General features: G+C 37.1%; 1 long non-coding RNA gene across 1 annotated transcript in view; it reads left to right on the top strand.

The window, feature by feature from the left end:
* The window catches only part of LOC147581267 (uncharacterized), a 139,896-nt gene that overhangs the window by 39,350 nt on the left and 82,715 nt on the right, over positions 1-17,831 (top strand). The window contains exon 2 of the long non-coding RNA XR_015251611.1: positions 15,617-15,792. This is a non-coding gene — a long non-coding RNA (uncharacterized LOC147581267). The remainder of the gene's footprint in view (positions 1-15,616; positions 15,793-17,831) is intronic.

Genomic DNA, 17,831 nt, shown 5'->3' with positions numbered 1-17,831 from the left:
AGACAAGTAACAAATATCTTTTCTAGAGAAATAACTCCCATTTGCCCAGAAATGGGAATATAAGGATTTGACAGCAAAGAAAGACTGGAATCAACCTATACATCCATCAGTCCTAGAGGAGTTGACCTCTGGGATCTCTGCATTGTGGCATAATCACATAGTTCTATGTGCAGCAACCTGGAAGAATCTCCAGTACATTTTAGGAAACAGGAAAAGTAAATTGCTGATATTAAGCATAAAATTATGTCATTTAGGCAGATTGTTTAAAAATGAAGTTACGTGTAGATATATATGTATATAAAAATGCATACACATATAGGTATACCTTACATATTGCATAGAAAGTCATCTGAGAGAACTGACAACCTACAGTTAACTTTGATGACCCACGGAGAGGGGAGTGAGATCCAAGTGTGTGGCCGGGAAGTGACACTGGATTATCTATTCTTCCAGTGAAATACTTCTGTGCTGAAACTGTTCTTTTTTTTTTCTTCAAAATATGTTTTCTTATATAATTAAAAACAAACCAAAAAAAAAGATATAAAAAAAGAGAACTGAAAATAAAAGTAAAAGAATATGATATGTTAATATCTGGAGAGAAAATCTGGTATTGAATCAACCACAGCTCAAGTAATCGTACTACTTACATTTGCCTGCTTGCTGTGTATTTGAAGCAAAAGCAAGAATCTTTTTACTGAGATTTAAAAACAAGTGTTCAACAAGTCATTGATGGTGGTAAGTTGATGGGCCTTGCAATTTCTTGTGCTGGATTTCAGGGAGATGGGTTAACATTATGTACATGCTTGTGGGGGAGTGAGTGAGGAATAGCCTTTTGACACACAAACTTACTGAGTTCTGGCTGTATTGATGTCATTCCACTGCAATAAAAATTCCGAAAGACATCTGTGGGGTTATAGCCGAGTTGAATACCAAGCTATATTTTAACTTATGAGTAACATTCATTGCTTTGAATCGGTTACTAAAGGTAGGTGTGTAATAAAATATTCTATATAGAATGTTTATGGGTGAGTAAGCTAGTAACACCTAATCTTTGAGAGTTGATGAAAGTTAGGATCTTCTCCTTGGAAAAAAATGCTCAAATGTAAACTTTCTTCCACAATGTCTCTTCAGTAAATTTCTCACTTGACCTCATACAAAGAGGGAATGACGTATTTGCTGCACAGGGTTTAATGCCCCACTTCCCCAGACCCCAACACTTGCAATCCTATAAAATATCCTTGGGTAAATTCAAGTACAATACACAGCATGGCATATTCTCCTTTCTCTTGAATGTTCCTGGAACTATTCAAAATGCAAGACAAGAACTCTTGAAGCATATCTATATTTTATTAAATGGAATTAAATACAAATGAAATAATAAAACAATGTAAGTTTGTTTGTTGGTATTTTAATAACATGTACTAGGTACATACTAATGCCAAGTACTCTTCTAAGAGAAAATGAGAAGTTAAGGGACTTGCCCATGGTCTCACAGCTGGTGGCAGTGCTGGGATTTGAACCAAGGCAGTCTGGCTCCCAAGCTTATGCTTTTGAGAACTAAGATATATGCACCGTCAAGTCCCATCTTCTTTATACACCCATGTTCTGGCTTTAATGTGATGGGAGGTCTTCCTATGTAGGTTTGCTATGGCTAAGTTTCCAGTTGTCCCTGAAGACTCTCCTTCTTCAAGGGTCCCTCTGAAATGCCTGCCCCAACTCCTTAAGGACCTGATGTGCTTACTCATAGCCAGAGCTCACTGTCACCCAAACTCAAATAGTTTGCTGGGAATAAGAGAAACCAATTTATTTTTGTTTGCCCTGTGTTCTCTGTTTCAGAGATCTTACTTATCTCTCCTTTTCTCTCCTCCAGAAAGTTACTTCTAGTCTCCTCAGGAGACCTTTTCTCTTCAGACTATTAACAGACTCTTTTTCCTGTGACACCTCACACAACATATGGCATTGAGTTTTCTGTTTATTGCTCAATCATTACTGTAAATGTACATATGAATGGAGCCTAATCCAGTGCAGAAGGAGAACAGGTTATCTTCTTTAATCTGGTCATCTTTATTTCATTCACTGCTTTTCTCCTAGGCTGCTGGCACTTTCTTATACACAAGTGTGGCATTGCCTTTTACAATTGCTCCCTGAATGTGAAAACCTCCCAGCTGCCTCCTATTCATATGCATTCTCCAATCCTGACTGTATTGACTGCAGTGCATTCAACGCAAAGTAAAGCCCATCATCCCCTTCAATTAAACCCAGATGACTAAACTTTCTACACAAAAGTGGAGTCACTGCTTATAATTTTTGCTCAACTTCTCAAATTAGTCAGGAGTATTTCTTTGGGATAGAAATATTTTCCAGTCTTCTAAGTAGACTTAGATCCCACTTTAAAAGAAAGAGCTTAGAGCTGATAAGGGTTGGGAATAGAAATCTAAGTAGACTTAGATCCCACTTTAAAAGAAAGAGCTTATAGCTGATAAGGGTTGGGAACAGAAATGGGATTTAAATACACACTCAAGGCTGGTGGATGAAGGCATTGGTGAGAAAGGGGGGCATTTGGCAAAGTGTTTGATCCTTTAGAAAAAAGGTCACTGAATGAAGAATAAAAACTGGTAATTACCAGTTTTACATTAATATTTCATGTTGATATGAAATATTAAATGTTGGACATTTGCTATGCCAAATCTACACAAAGTTAGAGGTATTCTTGAGAGAATGTGTCTGGATTTGACTCTTAAAAGCTAAAGCTATAACTGATTCCATTGGTGACTTGCTAAAAAGATAGTTGCTTCTGTTACATGGATAAACATTTTTAAAAACACATTTTGTGCAGTCTTCCCCTAGGACACAAGTGTCATATGCTAAAACCCCAATCAGGTAAGGAGTGGGTAATCAATTGCAGGCTGCTCTCAAATGCTCACCTACCCATCCAGTCTCCCCATCACCCCCAAGTCCTTATCTTCTAGCTGATACCTGAAGGAAGGAAGGACAAAAGAAGGAGTAAGGAAGGAAGGGAGAAGTGGGTTAACTCTATTTTGAGGATTTTCTGTGCACCAGCCCAATGTGAGCTGGTTTCTCTATATATGCTAATTTATCCACCCCACCCAGTTTAATATGCTGTAAAACCAGCATTTCCAATGTAAGGGACCTAGGTCCTGATCTCTTTCATCTAATTTTATAGATGAGGAGACTATGGGGATGTAAAGTATACAAAATCTATAAAAGACTTCTCAAACTCAACACTGAAAAAACAAATAACCCAGTGAAGAAATGGGCAAAAGACATGCATAGACACTTTTCCAAAGATATCCAAATGGCTAACAGACACATGAAAAGATGCTCAATATTACTCATCATTAGGAAAATATAAATCAACACCACAATGAGATACCACCTCACACCTGTCAGGATAGCTAAAATTAACAACTCAGGAAACAACAGATGTTGGCAAGGATGTGGAGAAAGGGGAACACTTTTGCACTGCTGGTGGGAATGCAAATTGGTATAGTCACTCTGGAAAACAGTATGGAGGGTCCTCAAAAAATTAGAAATAGAGCTACCCTACGACTCAGCAATTGCACTACTAGGTATTTATCCAAAAGATACAAAAATGCTGATTCGAAGGGAGCACATGCACCCCAATGTTTATAGCAACACTATCAACAATTGGCAAATTATGATAAGAGGCCAAATGTCCATTGGCTGAGGAATTGATAAAGAAAGAAGATGTGGGGTGTGTGTGTGTGTGTGTGTGTGTGTGTGTGTGTGTGTATGCATATATAAAATGGAATTTACTCAACAGTCAAAAAGAATGAAATCTTGCCATTTGCAGCAATGTGGATGGAACTAGAGTGTATTATGCTAAGTGAAATAACTCAGTGAGATAAATATTATATGATTTCACTCATATGTGGAATTTAAGAAACAAAACAGATGGACATAGGGAAAAGGATGGAAAAATAAGATAAAAAACAGAGATGGAGGCAAACCATAAGAAAATCTTAAACACAGAGAACAAATTGAGGGTTGCTGGAGGAGTGTTGGGTCAGTGGATGGGCTAGATGGGTGATGGGCATTAAGGATGGCACTTGTTGGGATGAACACAGGGTGTTATATGTAAGTGATGAATCACTAAATTCTACTTCTGAAACCATTATTACACTATATGTTAACTAACTTGGATTTAAATAAAATTAAAAAAAAAAAAACTAATAATACAGTTAAAAAAAAACTGCCCAAAACTATACAGTCGGTTTGTGACAATATCAGGAAAAGCTACAAATCTCTCAACTACCGGTTTAAGGTTTTCCTGCCATTCCTAGTAATCTTTGAATAGGACTCATAAACTTAATATATTCAGTCAAAATTTAAGACCCTATAAGATTCTAAAAATGCTTCAGTCCAGCCAATATCATATCAACTCTTTCTTAGCTAAAGACAATGGTGATCAGTCCCTACCTATCTCTTCTGAGAGGAGCAGGAGGAACTGGTATTTTCTGTATAGTTGATCTGGACTTTAAAAATTTATAATTATGACTATTTTTAATAACAAGGAAGGATGTTAAAGATGGTAAACTTAAGATATGAAAACATATGTTTATTTTTAGCTCACTATTGGCTACCTAAGTTTAATTAAATCACTAATCTGTACCTTGGTTTCCTGATTTGTTAAATGAGGGGGTTGGAAGAGACAACTGTTAAAGACTTTTCTACCTGCAGCAGGGCTTGTGAGTTAGGGAAACCATTTCCAACCCATGTACATTACAAAGGATGAGATAGATTTTCTTCCCCAGGTCCTTTTTCTAAATGAATGACCTGTGATACATTGGTAATGTTGCAAGAGCAGATAGGAAGGCAGAGGTATAGTAGAAGAGACAAAGTGGGAAGGTGACTATTATTTATAAAATAATAGTTAAGGGCATGGATAATTGGGGGAGGACCCAGAGATATTACTGTCAATTTATTTAACTACTGTGATCTGCACACTTCTCAATTTCAGTATCTTTTATGAGTTTTTGAAAAAATCACATTAACACCTTTTGAAATGGAGTTGATTAGAAAGTTACTACTTGAGCAAAGTTAGATGAATAAATATTGAAGTACATTAAACAAACCATCTCTCTCTACATATCAGAGATTTTAAAGCATGGTTCTCAAAGCCTGAGTGTAACTGGCTAGTCAGATCCATTCTGGGAATTGTCCTCAGCTATTGATAAGACTCCTTCCTTGACTAAACTTTAGTCAGACTCCTCTGAGCCGTCTTCTCAACTGTGTTTCAACCTTGCCTTGCTTCTAGCAAGAATCCTATTAGGCCACTTTAGCAAGACTCCCTCACCGTGTCTCTTCTCAGTGATTTTCCATCCGTCAACCCCCCTCACTCTGTCCCTTAGTTGTAAATCCCCACTCATCCTTATTGTATTCAGAGTTGAGTTCACCCTTTCTTGTTGCAATGGTGTTGACCCCTATTACAGTAGTATTGGATGAAGATTTCTGTACCATTTTAACAAGTAATGAATAATTTTCTATGACATGATTCTATGTGGAAGAACTCTGGAAACAATGTCCCCTTCCTGGCCCAAGGACCTGCCTGCATGGTGGAACACGTATAGGAGCAATTACCTATAAGACACATAGGAGATCTCCTCAAAGATTATGAAAAATGTTTGTTTGGGGACCCTGAACTTTGGTGCTGTGCACTTGAAAATTTAGTAGCCCCTTGATTTCTTTCAAAAAAAAAAATCTTTGGCACATTAGTTTAGCTAATGTAATTAAAGCAGGGGAATATATGCCACTGTGTAATGAACTGTCAATGAAGGAATTGGCTGCTACAAGGTTATTGGGAGAGGATGTCTATGGAACTTTCACCCATGCATGTATATGGGTGTTCCAACTAGGCAGGACTGGCTGATAAATTTGTCCTGTGAAATTGGATGGATCTTGTTTCCTGTCTTCCCCAACCTTACCCCCACTTTTCAACAGTGTGCCTTTCCTGCACTGATAAACTAGGTGTTCAGCTATAGGGAAATGTTTCAAACTGCCATTGTGATTGGTATGAGGCAAGACAATCTAAGAAGAAATGTTCTCATGCCTAGAAAGAAAAATTCATCCCCAGAGAAGAAGCAGTCTTGCTTGGTAAATCCAGCATAGGGACAAACCAATATATTCCTTCTGGGCCTGTGAGCACCTGGAGAGAAGAATGGCTATGGATGAAAATAGATTCAGCTTTTTTTAAAGTTTGGCATTACTGAGGAGCAAAATAACTTTGGCCTTCCTGTAACTGAGCTCAACACAGAGAGAAAGGTCATTTTCCCCTTCAACTCCTCTAGAGCATTTTTCATTTCATAAGGAGAATTGGCATGGACTGGCTTTGGGCAATGGTGGCTGATTATCAGTAACAAGTGACTGATGATAGACCAAGCGGTAGAACAATGGAAATTCCCAGAGATACTTTAAGAACAGGGGCTCCAAAAAAGTCTGGACTTCACACATGGGTTAGTGAGCACTAGAACTCTCTGGGCTTTAGCATGAATATTAATGAAATTGTAATTGCATTCATAGGCTTGGAATATTATAGTAAAGGCATCACTGATTCAAGTTACACAGATTTTGTGAGTATTGTATAACAAGTTTCTTATGTTATTTATTCTACTCAGTATTACATTTATGTTGAATAGACTTTAATAATTCTTTACATTCAGGCAATCTGTCTTGTCACATATCACAAATAAGCAAGTCTGATTGTGTGAATCACACATTTCTGGCTGCTCAGAAGAAAAATGACCTCACATTTGAGAGTCAGCAAAGGGGAGTTCCATGCCCTGCCATCTGACTGTATCTCCATAAATCACCTCATTACTCTGGCCCCAGCTTCTGATTGGCCTCTTAGGATGTTCATCACTGTTCTATGTTTACAATAAAAAATTAAGCACATGGTTTAGGTGATATAAATGGAGAAGGGAGGTACTAGTGGCCGTTTTTTTTTTTTTTTTAGCACATGTAGTAGAGACAGAATTTCCTCATTTGAATCCTAATTTTGCCGCTTATGGTAGTAAAATGGGTCAAATTATTTAATTTTTTGCTTCTGTCATCTGTAAAACAGGAAGAAACATTACATTTAACTCATCTTGTGGTGAGCATTAAATGAGCTAATGAATACTAAGCTCTGATAAACCTCAGTGCATAATAAACAAATGTGTTTGAGCTTTGAAACTTTTCTTTTCTCATAGAGTCAATTTGAATGTTTCCATCTTATAAGGTTGTCTTAAAATCTTTTGATACCATTTAGAAAGTGATTCAAAATAAAGATGCCTAAAATATATACATTGAAAATTTCAAGATGATCTATATTTGGAGAGATATGTGAATAAACATAATTTAGAATGCTACTTGACAGAGGAGTATAACTTAATAGGAACTTAGGCATCTATCTACTTGTACTTATTTCCTTTTCTTTTGTTCATAGACTTGTGTACCGTATTTTTATAAATAAAATGTAGTTCCCTTCCATTCTCATCCCCATTTTCTCTGTCTCCATTGTTATCTCCTCCTGTTGACACATAGTAAGCCCCCGGTTAGTTAAGAGAAGAAAACATATAATTGAAATGATCAACTAAAAGAATAGAGGTTTTGGGGTGGGAAGAGTGCACTATGGGTTTTTCATCAAATGGAAAATCCACTTCATTTGGAAAGGTGTTGTTTTCTTTCTTTCTCTCCACCCTCCTCCTTTATTCCTTCCCCTTCTTCCCTTTCTTCCTCCCTTCTTCTCCTTCCCCATTGCAAATGGTCCAACTATAGGTTAGTTTGTTTGCAGGCACTCACACAATTGCTTATTCATCCAAAAGATTTACTTAGCACCCACTACAAGTTGAGCACTGAGAATAATATTTTCGGGTTAGGGTAACCACCGTGAGCTGGCAACTGTTCCTTCCCACCTCCCTTCCCTGAACTCCCAAGGATTGATTTTATGTAATATATATTTTTTTCCTAAATTATCTGAGACAAAGTTACTCCAGAGAAGTAACATTATGCTCTTCTGGGTCATTAATTGTATTGATGTTGGGATAAATTTCAGGGAGAGAGCCTGTTGGGACAAGAAAATGGCATGGATAGTTTTAGAGACAACACTTCAAAAGTAAGGGACTTTGGAGAACTAAAGAATAAATATAAGATTATGGTCTTTTGGTTACTTGTTACAATATACAAAACACTTGGGAGTCCTGAGTACCTACTCCCTGAAGCCAAAGTTCAATAAAAGCTCTGTATCATTGCAACTGTGAATAGGCAAAGGGGAGGAGTTTCACATACACATCATAGACAGGTGTTTGTCTTGCACAGCACCAGGAAATCTCCCATATCCCCAAATGGTTTCCTGTTCCCGGCATGTACACACTCAGTCCTATTGGAAAGTATACTTTACTATTAAAGATCCACTAAAGATGTGCAATGCTTCTGTGGAAATACTTTTAACTTTTTTTTAATGTTTATTTATTGTTGAGAGAGAGAGAGAGAGAGAGTACGAGCAGGGGAAGGGCAGAGAAAGAGGGAGACACAGAATCTGAAGCAGGCTCCAGGCTCTGAGCTGTCAGCACAGAGCCTGATGTGGGGCTTGAACTCACAAACTGTGAGATCGTGACCTGAGCCAAAGTCGGATGCTTAACAGACTGAGCCACCCAGGCACCCCTGTAGACGTACTTTTAAACCCAAACCCTCCTTGGAAGCATACAATTATTTTTATAAATAAAAATTTGGAGGTCATCTCTTGGGAACTAGGAAAGAGCATCTGAAATTCAGAAAGAGGCAGGCAGTTTTACAGCACACAGTAAGAAAAAAAGCTGAAAGTCCCCTGGAGATGCCCTGGTTACCAGGTCACAAGTAAGGAGAAGGAGCACAGTGCTATAGAGTCCAAAGTGTGCCTGTTAGGGGCCAATGGGCAGAGATCAGATAGGCCCACGGTTGCACCAAGTAGTTCTCTAGCCAGTGGCTGATGCCTGGATTTGAAGAGTGGGACCCTCAATCTTGAGGGTCATCAGGGCAGGACTGTGAACACAGCTTGGGTGTTAATGAAAGGAGCAGACTGGAGAAGAACCAAGGGCAGGCCTGACACAGAAAGCTGATTAGGAAGAAGGTTTCAAATGAGAAAGCAGTAAGGAGAGTTGTAAAGAAGTCTTCTGGCCTGTGGTTTTCTATACCAACCTTTGGTCTCAGAAATCCTTTACATGCCTAAAAATTACTGGCAATCTCAAAAGCAGTAAATTGTCTGTAGCAGCATATTTTCAATTGAGAATATAAAGAAAATCTGGTCACACAGAGGTCTGTATTTGTAAGTGAAGAGAGTATTATAAAAACCTTTTCAATACGCTACCAGAACTCAAGAAGTGGTAATTCCTTACAACTCAGTTGCGGTGCAGATTCTGAAACCATATCCATGATGTTACCTTAAAATCCATTGGTCTATCTTGTACCTAAAATAGATGTTGTACTCATGCATGATTTTGTGATATGCATTGGTCATTTAAAAATTGTTAGCGCCGCAAGTAATGTAGCCTTTTCTGTATTGACGGTTCTCATTACACAATGTTAAAACATGTGTTAAGATTGCCATTGGTTTCATTAGAGATGTTTCTGTATTTCAGATGCTAACAAGCTGATGGTGGCAGATACACATTTTCTAAAATTCTAAATTTTGTTTGAAAGCTTGAATTTTATCATTGATCACAAACGCTATCAGTTTTGTGTGAAGTGACAGGCTTGCTTGGTCGATTGCCGAGAAAATAGCTGCCAAACGCCCAATTCTGAAGAAGCGTAGACTATTCCTCTGTAATTCTTTGTGGTCAAAATGGCATTCCTCAGGATGTTAGCTCCTGGAGGAGATGGTGTCGCAGGAACGGGATTTTCCTAACTGCCTGATGTTTTTCAAAAATGGGCCAAGTATAGAAACGGCAGTCTCGAAGACATTGGGAAGTGAACTCTGAGAGAGAGATGGAAAACACGTGATGTGTCTCTGTAATTGTTCCAGTTTACAGCCTTGGAAAGTTTCCAGGTCATGGTGTGTGTGTGTGTGTGTGTGTGTTGGTGGGGGGGGACCAGATTGCCCAAGTGGAGGAGGTGGAGCTGAGAGGTGGGGCAGAACAGGGCAGCTAGCGTTAATGGGATAAGGTAGAGGAAAGGATAAAACTGGCAGAGAAACCTGGAGGTGTGCAGAGAGCTCTCAACTGCTTGGTAATCAGCATATGCTTGTAACAAAGCATGTCCGAGGTCAGAAAGAATCACTCACAGGATTAGAGGTTGACAGTGCTATGATCCTCCTTGTGTGTGTCTTTTGGTGAATATACATATACATTTCTGCTGGGCAAATGCCTAGGAGTGAAACTAGATTGATGGGGTATGTGTTTATTCACCACTAGGAGATGTATCAACTTTGACTCCCTCAGTGGTGCCAGTCCACTGAAAATCTGAAATTTAGGAAAAATACTATTTAGTAAGTAGCTTTGGAAAAGCTTCATTGATTGCACTGGCCGGAAATATTTTACCAAATTGAATAAGTCTGCTCAAGTTTTAATTAGCAGGTGGGTGATAAGATCTCGAAATGAACTGAATAGCAAAGCCTTCCCCCTCATGGCCTTGTGGGGAAAGCTTGCTATTTTCAACTTTGATGTTAGACCAACTCACCTCACAGAGTAAGAAGCTTGGGGATGTGGGGCAGAGGGTGTTGTCATGTGATCCTGGTAAATTTTTTCTCCACACAATTAGAACAAATTGACAGATCTCTGTCAACTTTAGAAATAACTTGGCTATGTAAATAAAAATAAGACTACATTGAAGGGGGCATCTGGTGGTATAAAAATAGACTGCACATGGCCCAGTGAAAATTAGCTATCATGAAAGGGTTTGCTAATTATTTTTTCTTTGGTGCTGTCATTCCTGAAATACCTCTACCACCTGAGGCCGTATGCTTAGCTTTTCTCAAATCACTTGACTTAAGTGCTTAAAAAAATTGTAGTGGGTGTTTAAATATGCCGGAAGCATAATCCCGATTAACATAAAGAAACTATAAGTCACAGTAGCCCTGACAAAGGTACTAATGGGCATCATTAGACTTTCTACAGTGCCCCCTAGGTGAGAGCAAAGCCTGTGAAGCCTCCCACGTAAAACAAAGTATCACAACATAAATAGACATGAACTAGCTCCCTGACCCAGTGCTTCTGCCTGGGACATTTTGTACGATTCATTTTGATGAGACCCACAGTTTTTCATTACACTGCTAATGCCACTCACAATAATTCATGATTGCAACAACTAAGGGAATGTTTTAGAAAAAAAAAAAAATGGAAGAGACTCTTTGTCTTAATTATGTCTCCTCAGTGAAAATACAATTGGGTGAATCATCTGTTAAGTTTTGCATTTTTAGCTGTTTAAGTAAATAAAATAAGCAGTGATTCAAAGAGCAGGTATCTTAAATACTGTTGGTGATAAGGAATTTGGCTTCTAGTCTAGCTATAGATTTTGGTTACTTGTGCACCATTGTAGTTTTAGGGAAACAAAACCAACAATATTTAGAAGACGTTACTAAACCTGAAGATTGGGCATCATGCTAATAGGTCCGTTTGCATTGATACTTCCTTCTTCCCACTGATTGCACAAGTTAAATATATTATTTCTATTCTGCAGATAAGGTAACTGGGGCTTAAAACATTTGCATCCCTTTTCTTTTTCCTTTTTAATACTCTGACTCCTTAGAAGTTTCTTTGCTAGTCTCTTTTTTCTCCCCTGCCCTTCTGGGCAGTGTCTCAACTCCTGTTGTCTTTTCTCCCCTACAGTCTCCAGGAAAATTTGACTTACATTATGGTTTCCTATAGGTTTGGGTAATGATATAGAAACTGTTAAATACACCACTAATCCAGTGTGGAAGCCAATGAGAGACAAAGGATCTTAAGCATTTTGCGTATTTCAAATAACTTTTTAAGTTAAAAATGAAATGGAAAACAGTGACCGCACAGTGTTTACTTCAGTTAATGAATTATGTGGAATCACTACTCTCTGTGCCCCTTGAGAGAAAAAAAATCCTATATCTTATACCTACTTATGAGGAATTAGACAACCATTGACATAGAGCAGGCACTTGGTAAGTATTCAAGAAGTAAAATAATACTAATATGATTTTATTTTATTTTATTTTTTTATTTATTTAAAAAATTTTTTTAATGTTTATTTATTTTTGAGGGATAGACAGAGCATGAGAAGGGGAGGGGCAGAGAGAGAGAGGTAGACACAGAATCCGAAGCAGGCTCCAGGCGCTGAGCTGTCAGCATAGAGCCAGATGCGGGGCTCGAACTCATGAGCTGTGAGATCGTGAAGTCGGACGCTTAACCAACTGAGCCACCTAGGTGCCCCACTAATATGATTTTAATTCCAATATTCCATCAAGTATGAGAAGTCCTGTCAGTTTAATGCAAGTCTTTTCAGAATTTTTAAAAAGTAGGTGTGAGTACAACTTCTTGCCAACCAACAATAGCACACATTTATATGGAATGTTTACATAGCAGTTTCTTCTTTAGTCTAATCCTTAATATATTTGGGATAATCACTCCCCTGAGTCATTTTGGGCATCAAGAGTTATGCCTAAAATCATGGTGATACGATTATGATCTTGGACTTTCAGACACGTTAGTATGAATATTCTGATGATTTCAAGGTTTATTAAAAAGTTATTATTGCAAGACATTTTGAAGTTCCCTGTATTTTATGAGAATAAAAGTTCAGTATTTATCCTTGTAGACAGTGTTGAGCCATTGATATTCTTAAACATTTTAAAAACCCTGAAATACGATAAGATTTGTGTTTGAGAAAAACACTGAAAGCATATGTAAGGGAAACATATATAATGAAGGGAAGGAAAACTAGAGGTAGGGCATTAATTTACAGAACCAGGTAAGAGATAATGACACCCCAAACTGAGAGAGCAAGGATGAAGAGGGAAGGGCATATCGGAAAGACATTAAAAATATGGAATTAACAAAATTGGTAGCTAATGGGATGTGCAGAGCTGGGGAGCAGAAGTTTAAAATATATTGATCAAAGGGGATAAACAGAAGCCCTGAAACTAAGTTTCCCAGGTGTGTCTGGGTGAAAGAATCATTAGGAGAGCAACAAGCTTGTTGATCTCTTTCCTTCCTTCAAATATACCTCCTGAGTGCCTTTTTTACGCCAGTCATTTTTCTAGGCTTTGGGACTTCACAGTGAATAAAACTCAGCTCCTCTCTCAAGGCACTACATTAAGGAGATATAGAATGAATAAACAAGTAAATGCAGCATACATAACATATTCTGGAGAAAAAAAATAAAAGCAGGATAAACTTTGAATTGCGATGGAATAATGGGTATCAAACCGATATTCCCAAGAACACCTGTAAAAGCTAGAATAAAAAATAAATAAAGGAAAAAGACAGCAATCTGAAGACATCAGAGAATATCCAAGGTAACCAGGACTTCTGGAAAAAGATTCCAGAGGAAAAGGATGACACACAGATGTGAACCTGATATACTATGCACAATTTTTCCCTTGAGGAACACTTTTGAGGCATTTGCTGACTTCAAAGTTATGCATGTGTAGAACAGCTAAGAAACGAAGCTGAAGTAGTGACAAGAGGCTAAAAAAGCTAAAAGGAGTTTTTTGCAGTATCAGGAAAAAAAGTGAACCTGCAAGTAAGGAAGTGAGACTCTGGTCAACAACCTGGGACTAGGCCATAAAAATAAGATTCAGCAAGAATAAAGTACCATCAGCTGGATCCAGGAGGTCAACCGATATGTTATAGGGCTGCCAAAATAGCATTAAATACTCTTTGGAAGAAGATAGTGTTACCCAGTGGCTCTACAGCTTTTCATATATGATATCTGCCTTTTTCTTAACCTTAAAAAATTTTATTCCAATAGTTAACATACAGTGTTAGATTAGTTTCAGATGTATAATATAGCAGTTCAATTCCATACATCACTCTGTGCTCATTACAACGTAGTTCACTTCTTAACCCCCATCACAAGTTTTACCAATCCCACCCACCCACCTCCCCTCTGGTAACCATCGGTTTGTTCTCAATAGTTAAGAGTCTGTTTCTTGGTTTCTTTCTCTCTCTTTTCCCTTTAATCATTTGTTTTGTTTCTGAAATTCCACATATAAGTGAAATCATATGGTATATGTATTTCCCTGACCAATTTCACTTAGCATTATACTCTCTAGCCCTACCCATGTTGGTGCAAATTGGCAAGATTTCATTCTTTCTTATGGCTGAATATTACTCCATTGTATATATGTACCACCTGTTCTTTATTCATCTATTGATGAATGCTTGGGCTGCTTCTGTAATTTGGCTGTTATAAATAATGCTGCTATAAACATAGGGATGGATATTTCCCCTTGATCTAATGTTTTTGTATTCTTTGGGTAAATGCCCAGTGTGGTGATTAGTGGATCTTAGGGTAGTTCTATTTTTAACTTTTTGAGGAACCTCCATACTGTTTTCCACAGTGGCTGCACCAATTTGCATTCTCACCAGCAGTGCATGAGGGTTCCTTTTTCTCCGCATCCTCACCAACACTTGTTGTTTCTTGTGTTGTTGATTTTAGACACTCTAACAGGGGTGAGGTAATATCTCATTGTGGTTTTGATTTGCATTTCCCTTATGATTAGTGATGTTGAACATCTTTTCATGTGTCTGTTGGCCATCTGGATGTCTTCCTTGGAAATATGTCTGTTCATGTCTTCTGCCCATTTTTTAGTTGGATTATTTGTTTTTGGGTGTTGTATTGTATCAGTTCTGTATATATTTTGGATACTTACCCTTTATTGGATATGTCATTTGCAAATATCTTCTCCCATTCAGTAGGTTGCCCATTAGTTTTTTTCACTTTTTCCTTCACTGTGCAGAAGCTTTTTATCTTGATGAGGTCCCAATGGCTTATTTTTGCTTTTATTTCCTTGACTCAGGAGACATATCTAGAAAAATGTTGTTATGGCCAATGTCAGAGACATTACTGCTTGTGGTGTCTCCTAGGATTTTGGTGGTTTCCTTGTCTCACATTTAGGTCTTTCATCCATTTTGAATTTATTTTTGTGTATGGTGTAAGAAAGTGGTCCATTTTCATTCTTTTGTATGTAGCTGACCAATTTTCCCAACACCGTTTGTTGAAGAGACTATCTTTTCTCCATTGGATATTCTTTCCTGATTAATTGACCATATGATTTTGGGTTTATTTCTGGGTTTTCTATTTTGTTCCATTGATCTATGTGTCTATTTTTGTGCCAGTGCCATACTGTTTGATTATTACAGCTTTGTAGTATGACTTGAAGTCTGAAATTGTGGTGCCTCCAGCTTTGCTTTTCTTTTTCAAAATTGCTTGGCAATTTCGGATTTTTTGTGGTTTCTTATACACTTTAGCATTTTTTGCTTTAGTTCATGAAAAATGCTGTTGGTATTTTGATAGGAATTACATTAAATCTGTAGATCACTGGATAGTATGGATATTTTAAAAATACTTGTCTTCTAATCCATGAGCATGGAGTGTCTTTCCATTTCTTTTTTTTTTTAATGTTTTTAAATGTTTTTATTTATTTTTGAAGGAGAGAGAGAGACAGAGCATGAGCGGAGGAGGAGAAGAGAGAGAGGGAGACACAGAATCCGAAGCAGGCTCCAGGCTCTAAGCTGTCAGCACAGAGCCCGATGCAGGGCTCGAACCCACAAACTGTGGGATCTGACCTGAGCCAAAGCCGGACGCTCAAATGACTGAGCCACCCAGGTGCCCCTTTTTCTTTAAAAAAATTTTTAATGTTTTTATTTATGTCTTTCCATTTCTTTATGTCGACTTCAATTCCTTTCATGAGTGTTTTATAGTTTTCAGATTATAGATCTTTCACCTCTTTGGTTAGGTTTATTCCTAGGTATTTTATTATTTTTGGTGCAATTTTAAATGGGATTTTTTTCTTAATTTTGCTTTCTGCTACTTCATTATTAGTGTAGAGAAATGTAAGAGAGATCTGCACATTGCTTTTTTATCCTGTGACTTTACTGAATTAATTTATCAGTTCTAGTAGTTTTTTGGTGAAGTTTGTATGGTTTTCTATATAGAGTATCATGTCATCTGCAAATAGTGAAAGTTTTACTTATTCCTTACCAATTTGGATCCTTTCTATTTCTTTTTGTTGTCTAATTGCTGTGGCTAGGACTTCCAGTACCATGTTGAATCAAAGTGGTGAGAGTGGACATCTTGGTCTTGTCCCTGACCTTAGGGGGAAAGTTCTCGTTTTTTTTCCCATTAAGTATGATGTTTGCTGTGGGTTTTTCATATATAGCCTTTATTATGTTGAAGTATGTCCCCTCTAAATGTACTTCATTGAGGGCTAATAGATTAGACAGAGTAGAAAAGATTAGCAAAGTGTAAAATAAATAGATTGGTAAGAAACATTCAGATTCAAGAGCAGAAGGAAAAAATAGAAAATACAGAAAAGGGGCCAATGGAAAATGGCAGAAGGATCTAACCTGCGTATATTTTGTGTCCCAGAAAAAGAGAAGAGTGAATAGAACAGAAAAAAAAAAATTAAGGAGACATTGGTAGAAAATTTTCCAAAAATGACAAAAGATATCAGGCCACATATTTAATTTAATTTAATATTTTCCAAGAAGAAATGCAATAAAAGAAATACCAAAGTGTGTTCTTCAAGTAGAATGGATATGATTCCAGTTGGAACCACACACAGAGAAAGAATGAAAAACATGAGAAACAGTATATATGTGGTTAAATGTGCAGGAACATTCACTGTTTAAAACAACAAAGACAATTATTATGGGGTTTAAAATACATGAATAATTAGATATATGTAAAAATATCTAGGCCCTAGGATAATCATTTTAAAAACAATTTAAATATACATAACCAACAAGTTAATAAGAAGATGGGGGTGGGGGAAAGTGGAATGATTAAAAAACGGATTAATTCAAAAGAAGACAAGAAAGGATAAAACAGGAAAAAAAAACAAAGTATAAGTTAGGAAAAGAAAATATGGGACAAATAAAAAATTATCATAAGTTTACCCCCAAATATCATAATTACATTATATAAAAATAAACTATTATAAATAAGTGAAAAATCTGTCAGACTAGGTTTAAAAAGACCAACTATATTCCTCTTATAAAGAACACCCTTTAAAAACCAAAAAAGATTGAAAGTAAAAACACAGAAATATATATTTCATGAACACAATGAACAAAAAAAGTTGATACATCAAAACAAAGTGCATCTCTTTGAATATAGCATAAAATTAGACTTTTTGTGTGAGCCAATCTAAAAATATTTCTCTTTAATGAATGGATTAAAGGCCATTTGCATTTAAATTAGGGATTCATCAAATGTGTTTTGTTTCAGCTAAGTCAAATAGCTTAAATTATATTTTCTGCATGCATTGCTGTAATTACTATATGTCTTACATCATATGCTCTGTTAATGCTTGTGTTTTTATATTTCTTTTGCTATTTAGAAAGACTTATATTCATGTCCTAATGGTTTTCTCTATATTAATACCTGTATATAATGACTTTAGTTTTTTTTCATGGTTGTTATTATTTGATTTATCAGCTTTATGTAATATCCTTGGACTTTAAAAAAAAATGTTTATTTATTTTGAGAGAGAGAATTAAAGTGCAGGTGTGCCAGCTGGGTAGGGGCAGAGAGAGACAGGAGGAGAGAAAGGGGGAATCCCAAGCAGGCTCTGCACTGTCAGCTCAGAGCTCAGTGCGGGGCTTGATCCCATGAAGTGTGAGATCATGACTTGAGCCAAATCA

Source organism: Puma concolor, chromosome B2, assembly GCF_028749965.1.
Source record: "Puma concolor isolate L17-30 chromosome B2, mPumCon1.1.hap2, whole genome shotgun sequence".
Lineage (NCBI taxonomy): Eukaryota > Metazoa > Chordata > Mammalia > Carnivora > Felidae > Puma > Puma concolor.
This window is presented reverse-complemented; position numbering and strand designations above follow the sequence as displayed.